Source organism: Oncorhynchus nerka, unplaced genomic scaffold, assembly GCF_034236695.1.
Source record: "Oncorhynchus nerka isolate Pitt River unplaced genomic scaffold, Oner_Uvic_2.0 unplaced_scaffold_3073, whole genome shotgun sequence".
Lineage (NCBI taxonomy): Eukaryota > Metazoa > Chordata > Actinopteri > Salmoniformes > Salmonidae > Oncorhynchus > Oncorhynchus nerka.
This window is the reverse complement of record NW_027038226.1, coordinates 12,501-20,093: the sequence shown is the minus strand read 5'-3', so window position 1 is coordinate 20,093 and position 7,593 is coordinate 12,501. Positions and strand designations below refer to the sequence as shown.

Sequence of the window (7,593 nt, the reverse complement as noted above, 5' to 3'; positions counted from 1 at the left end):
ACGCAGCAAGGCGCGACAGCAGCAGCAGCAGCATGCTGTTGGCGGCAGCAGCAGTGCGACAGCAGCAGCAGCAGCAGCAGCAGCAGCGGCAGCAGTGCGATGGCAGCAGCAGCAGCAGCAGCACTGCGAACGCAGTAGCAGCCGATTAGCAGCAGTACAGCACCCGCCGCAACTGATTGTTGCTGGCAGCTAGCGGCAACGAGCAGCTGCTGCTGCCAGCGCGCGGCAGCAGCAGCGCAACGTTGCTATGCTGCTGCCGTCGCAAGGTTGTTAAGCGCAATCATGCTGCTGTTGGGTTGCTGCCGTCGCGCGTTGTTGTTTGATTGTTATGCTGTTGCCGCTGTTAAGCGGCAGCAGCAGCAAACGTTGCTGTTGCTGCCGCTGCTGTCGCGCGTTGCTGGGCGCGATTGCTGTTGTTGCTGCTCGCTGTTGCGCGCGTTAAGTACTGCACAGCAGCAACAGCAGCAGCAGCAGCACTGAAGATTGTTGCTATGCCGCTGTTGCTTGCGCGGCAGCAGCGCAACAGCAGCGTTGCTGTTGTTGTTGTTGCTAAGCTGCTGCTGTTGTTGCTGTTGCTACGCAAATCATTGCTGCTACGCCACAAGGTTTGCTGCTTTCAAACGGTTGCTGCTGCTGCTGCTGCTGCTGCTGCTCTGCCGTCTGCTGTCGCTGCTGTTGCTTGCTCGTTGCTGCTTTGCTGCCGTTGTTGCGCCGCTGCGCCAAGGCCTGCTGTTGCCGCTGCTGCTCGCTGCTGCTGCTGCTGCTGCCGTTGCCACGCCTGCTGCCGTGTTGCTCAGCTGCTCGTTGTTTGCGCGCCAGCTGCTGTTGCGTGCGCGCTGCTGTTGCCGCTGCTGCTGCCAAGCTGACGCGCTGCTGCTGCTGTTGTGCGCCAAGCCAAGCTGCTGCTGCTGCTGCTGGCTGCTTGCTGCTTGCTGCTGCCAGACCTGCTGCTGCTGTTGCTGCCGAGCTGCTAGCTGTCGTTGGTTTCGTTGCTGTGCTTCGCTGTTGCCGAGAGACCTGCTGCTGTTGCTGCTGCGCTGCTGCTGCCGCGCTGCTGCTGCTGTTGCGCCAGACGCGCCAAGCGTTGCTGCTGCTGCTTCCGATGTGCTGTTTCAAGCGCTGTTGCTGGTTGCTTGCCGCTGTTGCTGCTGTCGTCGTTGCCTGCGCGACGTTGCTGCTGCTGCCGCTGTTACGCTGCTGTTGCTGCTGCTGCTGCTGCTGTTGCTGCTGCTGCCAGCTTGCTGTTGCCAGTCGCTGCTGCCGTTGTCAGTCTGCTGCTGCTGCCAACCGCTGCTGCTGCTGCCGCCGGTTGCCTGCTTCTGCCGTTGCTGCTGCTGCTCGCTGCTGCTGTCGCCGCTGCTGCCATTGTCGTTGCCTGTTGCTGCTAAGCGTCGCAGACCTGTTGTTGCCGCTGTTGCTGCTGTTGCTACGCTGGTTGCTGCTGCGCAAGACATGCAACGCTGCTGTTGCTTGTTAACTGCTGCTGCTGCTTGCTGTTGCCGCGCGTTAGCTGCCGCTGTTGCTGTTGCCGCAGCTGTTGCCGCGCGTTCGCTGCCGCTGCTGTTGTTGCCAAGCTGTTGCGCGCAGCAGCTGCACTGCCGCTGTTGCTTGCCATGCTGTTCCCAGGTTGTTGCAGCAACCCGCTGTTGTTGCTGCTGCTTGCCGCAAGGTTGCTGTTGAGCTAAGCATGCTGTTGCTGTGCGTTCGCAGACCTGCATAGCGGACAGTTGCTAAGGCTGTCACGACCTGCGGCAACAGCGTTGCTTGCTGAGCGTTGCCGTTGTTCGCGCCAGTTGCTGCTGCCATGGCAGCTGCTGCTAAGTTGCTGCTGCTGCCGCCGCTGCGGCAGCAGCAGCTAGCGATCGCTGCAGCATGCTGCTGGTTGTTGCCAACGTTGCTATGCAGCAGCTGCAAGTTGTTACAGCCGCTAGTTGCTTGGTTAAGACCTGCGCAGCAGATGCTGCGGCTGCTGCTTGCTGTTCCGCTTTCGCCGCAGCAGCAGCTAAGGACCTGCTTCGCCGCCGCTGCTGCGCGTTGCTGCCGACGTTGGCTGCTGTTAGCCGTTTAAGCTGCAAATCGCTGCTGCTGGTTGCCGCCGGCGCTTCGCCGTTAAGCGCAACCGCATACACGCTTGCTGCTGCTGCCGGCTGCTGGTTCAGCAGCGTTGCTAAGCGCAAATTGTTGCTGTTCGCTGCTGTTGCCGTCGCTGTCGCGCCGCTGACAAGGCGTTGCTGCCGTTGCAGCAGCTGCTGTTGCTGCCTGGCAAGCAGAGCGCAAGTCGTTGTCGTTGCAGCCGCTGTTGCCCGCAGCACAGTTGGCAGGCGACAGCAGCAGCAGCAGCAGGTTGCTCGCGGCAGCAGCAGCGATTGCTGCTGCTGTTAAGACGGCAGCAGCAGCGGGATGCAAGCGCGCTTGCTCGCAGCAGCAGCGATTGTTGTTGCTGCTGCCGCGGCAGCAGAGTGATTGTTGCTGCCTGCAGCAGCAGCGATTGCGCTGTTGCCTGGCAGCAGCAGCAGCGGACAGCAGCAGCAGTGTTGGCAGCAGCGGCAGCAGCAGTAACAGCACAGCAGTGTTGTTGCATGTTGCTCGCAAGCAGCAGCAGCGCAACGTTAGCTAAGTGCTGCTGCACCGCAGCAGCAGCAGCGCACAGCAGCAGCAGTGCCGCGCTGTTGGCAGCAGCAGCAGCTCGCAGCAGCAGCAGCAGTGCTGCTGTTGCTCGCAACAGCAGCAACAGCAGGCAGCAGCAGACGGTTGCCTGCGGCAGCAGAGTGATGCTGCTGCTGTTGCTCGCAAGCAGCAGCAGCGCGATGCTGCTGCTGCTGTCGCGGCAGCAGCAGCGATTGCTGCTGCTGTCGCAGCAGCAGCGACGCTGCTGTTCGCAGCGCAGGCGGAAGCGGATAAGTTGCTGCTCGCGGCAGCAGCACGATTGCTGTTGCTGTTTGCTCGCGGCAGCAGCAGCGCGACAGCGTTGCTGTTGTCGCGCGTTGTTTGAGCGATTGTTAAGCTGCTATTGTTCGTGCACAGCAGCTTGGCGGCGCTGCTGTTGCTCGTGGCAGCGAGCGTTTTAACAGCTATGTTAAGGTTGCTGTTGCCTTCGCGGCAATTGCAGCGCGACAGCAGCGTTGCTGCTCGCAGCAGCAGCGCGATTAAGCGCGTTGTTGCTCGCGGCAATTTCAGCAGTGCGATTGTTGTTGCTGTTGTTCTCGCGGCAGCAGCGCGATTGAAGAAAGAGCAGTGTTATTGCTGTTGCTCGCCTGCAGCAGTACGCGATTGCTGCTGCTTGTTGCCTGCCGCGGCAGCAGCAGCGATTGCTGTTTGCTGCCGCCTGCAGCAATAGCAGCGCGATGGCTGCTGCTGTTGTTCCTGGTGGCAGTATTTAACAGTTGTTTGCTGTTGTTTCGCTGCTGCTCGCGGCAACAGAGTGCAATTGCGCAGCAGTGATGCTGTTGCTCGCGGCATAGAAAAAGGATGCTGCTGCTGTCGCCTGGCAGCGCAGCGATTGCGCAGCAGGCGTTCCTGCAATAGCGGCGGCGCGATATGTTGCTCGCAGCAGAGCGATGTAGCAGCAGCAGCACCGCAGCAGAAAGAAAAGGATATATGTTAAGTTGTTCGCAAGGCGTGCTGATTGCTGCTGCTGTTGTTCGCGGCAGCAGCAGCAGGCGGTTGCTATATGGCAGCAGAAAGCGCGTTGCTCAAAAAGCAGCAGCGAGCGCGATTGCGCAATTGTTGTTGTTGCTGCTGTTCGCAGCGGCGAGCGCAACAGCATGTTGCTGTTCGCGCAGGCAGCAGCGCAACGCTAGCTGCTGCTGTTCGCGGCAGGAGAAAGATTGTTGTTGCTATTGTTCGCAGAGCAGCAGCTGTTGTTGTTGCCGCTTGCAGCAGCAGAAAGCGGATTGCTGCTGCTGTTTGTCGCCGCGGCAGCAGAGCGCGATTGCTGCTGCTGTTGTCGCGATACAGCAGCAGCGTTGCTGTTCAGGCAGCAGCAGCGCGATTGCGCGCGGTTGCTGTTGCTCGCAGCGCAGCGATTGTTACGTTGTTGCCTCGCAAGGTTAAGGTGCGATTGTTGAGCAGCGGCTGCTGGGTTGCTGTTCGCAAGCAGCGTTATGATTGCGTTGCTGCTGTTCGCAAGCAGCAGCAGCGATGTTGCTTGCTGCCGCCGCTGCCGCAGCAGAGCGCGAATGGTTGTTGCTGGTTGCCTGGCGGCAGCAGAGCGCAACAGCGTTGCTGGTTGTTCTCGCGGCATGGCTTGTTGTTGCTGCTTTCGCGTTGTTCGCAGCAGCAGAGCGCAACAGCTGCTGTTGCTGCCTGCAGAGCAGTGAGCGCAATTGTTGTTGCTTAAGGTTGTTCGGCGCAGCAGCATGTTGCTGTTGTTGCCTGGCAGTATGTTTTGCGATTGTTTGTTGTTGTTGCCCGCAGCAGAGCAGCAGCAGCAGCTGCTGTTGCTGGTTGCTCGCGGCAGAGCAGCGCGATTGTGCTTGCTATTAGTCGCAAGTAACAGCAGCGCAACAGCGCGCGTTGCTTGCTAAGGTTCTAGCAGCAGATGCACAGCAGCAGCATGCTGCTGCTGTCGCGGCAGCAGCAGCGCAATGAGCAGCAGCAGCAGCAGCTGCCCGCAGCAGTGAAAGAGCGCAACAGCAGGTTGTTAAGGTCAAGGCTTCGCCTGGCAGCAGCAGCAGTGACAGCAGCAGCAGCGTTGCTCGCGGCAACAGCAGCGCAACAGCTGCTAAGCAGCAGCAGCTAGCGTTCCAGAGCAGCGCAACAGCAGCAGCAGCAGCGTTGCTGTTGCTCGCGGCGCGAGCGCGATTGCGCTGCTGCTGTTGAACCACTGCAACAGTGAGCAACAGCAGCAGCATGTTGCTGCTGTCGCGGCAGCAGTGAGCGCAACATGCTGTTGGCTGCTGCTGTTGCCCGCAAGGTTATAGCTGATTTAGCAGTGCTGTTGCTCGCAGCAGCAGCGCTTTTTCGATTGCTGCTGCCGCAAGGCTGCTGCCGTTAAGGCGTTGCTGGCGAGCGCGATTGCTGTTGCCCGCAGCAGTTGAGCGATTGCTAGTTGCCTGGCAGCAGCGGTATTTTGCTGACAGCAATATATAGTTGCCAGCGTTTTCGTTCGCGGCAGCAGCAGCGAGATTGTTGTTGCTAGTTGCTCGCAGGCGGCGTTGTTGGCGCTTGAGCAGCAGCAGCAGCGCGGATTGTTAGTTGCCTGGCAGCAGAGAGCGATTGCTGCTGGTTCGCAGCAGTTGCTGCTGCTGTTGTTGTTGTTGTTAAGCGATTGCTGCTTGCCCGTGTGAAATAGAGGATAGTAGCAGCTGTGCAGTAGTAGTGTGATAGCAGCAGCTGTGGTGAAGAGTAGTGATAGTATGTTTCAGTAGTAGTAGTGACAGTAGCAGCTGTAGTAGTAGTGATAGCAGCAGAAAGAATGTGGTAGTAGTAGTGTGGATAGTAGCAGTAGCAGCTGTGGTAGTAGTAGTGGATAGCATAGTAGTAGTAGCAGCTGTGGTAGTAGTAGTGTGATAGTATGTTTGTGTAGTGAAAAGTATAGTAGCAGCAGCTGTGGTAGTGGTAGTGTGATAGCAGCAGAGCAGCTGTGGCAGTGGTATAGCATTGGGGCGTGCCATCGGACAAACAGCATGGTGTCACTCCCTCGAAGGCCTCGTCATCATACAACATCAATACACATCATTAACATGGATCACCTTTCAAATGAGGACTGCATGCAGGAGTGCAGGAGTGCAGAGTGTGTCATTAACCTTGACTATTAAGGAAAAATATCATTATTGGTAAGCTCAGATAACACGCCAGCATAATCAGGCATGGGGACTATGTGATGCTGGATGAAGATGCAGTTATAAGTGCCTCAAGCCGCTACGCTAAGAGCTAAACCCTGAGCAATGGCACCCTATTCCCTTTTATAGTACTACTTTCAGCCGAGAACCTAGATGACTCCCCAAATGCAATCTATCTTTATAGTGTGTAATTACTTTCAGACAGAGAACTCCAGCATGACTCCCAAATGGCACCCTATTCCTTATAGTGTGTACTACTTTCAGATCGAGAACCTAGCATGACCCAAAATGGCACCCTATTCGCTTACAGTAATACTACTACTTTCAATGAGAACCAGTTTGATTCCCAAATGGCACCCGATTCCCCTTTTATAGTGTACTACTTTCAGACGGGAGACTGGATGACTCCCAAATGGCACCCGATTCCCCTTTTATAGTGTACTACTTTCAGATCGGAGAACCTAGGATGACCTGCAAATGGCACCCTCATTCGCTTTACAGTGTACTACTACTTTCAGACGAGAACCAGGATGACTCCCAAATGGCACCCTATTCCCTTTATAGTGTACTACTTTCAGACGGAGAACCCTATGATGATTCCCAAATGGCACCCTATTCCCTTTTACAGTGTACTTACTACCTTGACCAGTGCCTACACAGGGACCACTGGGACTGGTCAAAAGTAGTGCACTCTATAGAGATATGTTGCTATTTGAGAGAGTCACCTCCTGTAGGTTTTTCGCTCCAACTCTAATCTAGCGAGCCTGATTGTAATAATTAGCTGGTTGATAAGCAGAACCAGGTTAGTTACACCTGGAGTTAGTGAAACTTACAGGGAGGTGATGCTCTAGGCCTCCTTGGTTGGGGGACAGATCATCCACAAACAGTAGACGCTGACTGACAGAGAGTCTAGTATGCTGAGGCTGGGTGTAGACTATAGTGCCTTCTGCCAACTCATTGACACACTGAGTATACCAAACATTAGAGTACTTTCCTAATATTGAGTTTTTTGGCCAATTTTATCTGAACACTTGTTGTTTGTGTACATTGACTGTATAACATCGCATGTTTTTAATCCAACACCACTTTCCTTCAATTTATATAGCAGACCTCATGTCAAAATGAGTCAAAGTTTTTAGAAATCAACAAAGCATGAGAAGACTTTGCCTTCTGCTTTGTTTTGTTTGTCAATAAGGCTGTGCAGTTGGGTTAGTTGAAATAGGTTAGTTAGGGGTTAGGTAACCCCTGACCCTAACCCTAACCCTAACCTGTTGACACATATCCCACGGTAGTTATTGAGGCAGGACTTTGTCGGTTGGGGTGATCAATCCTAGGTTCCAAATATTGGGGAAGATGCTAGGTGGATGATTTTAAAGAGTGTAAGTTGAAGTAGTTGTAGTAGAGTAATAGTGAGTGGTAGCAGTAGCAGTTCGCGGCAGCAGCAGCGCAATTGTTGCGGCACGTTGCTTGCTGTTGGCGCGTTGCAGCAGCAGCAGCAGTTGCTCGCAACAGCAGCAGGCGACCGTTGCTAAGTTGTCGCAAGGTAACAGCGCAGCAGAGCAGCAGCAAGTTGCGGCAGCTGTTGCTCGCAGCAGCGGCAGCGATTGACAGCAGCAGTGCAGCAGCAGCAGCAGCATTGTCATTGATAACAGCGCTGGCGGCAGCAGCAGTTGTCCATGCGGCAGTACCGGCACGCAGCAGCAGCGACAGCAGCAGCAGCAGCACCGCAGCAGCCTGACAGAGCAGCAGCAGCAGCATGGCAGCAGCAGTGACAGCAGCAGCAGCAGCAGCAGCAGCACTGCGAACCGCA

At 55.9% G+C, this 7,593-nt stretch overlaps 2 pseudogenes; one reads left to right on the top strand and one right to left on the bottom strand.

Moving 5' to 3' along the window:
* Nucleotides 1–549: 549 nt before the first annotated feature.
* On the bottom strand, nucleotides 550–1,806 carry LOC135566865 (transcription factor SPT20 homolog; annotated as a pseudogene).
* Nucleotides 1,807–4,540: 2,734 nt separating this feature from the next.
* LOC135566864 (centrosomal and chromosomal factor-like) overlaps nucleotides 4,541–7,593 on the top strand; it is a 3,480-nt pseudogene continuing 427 nt past the window's right edge.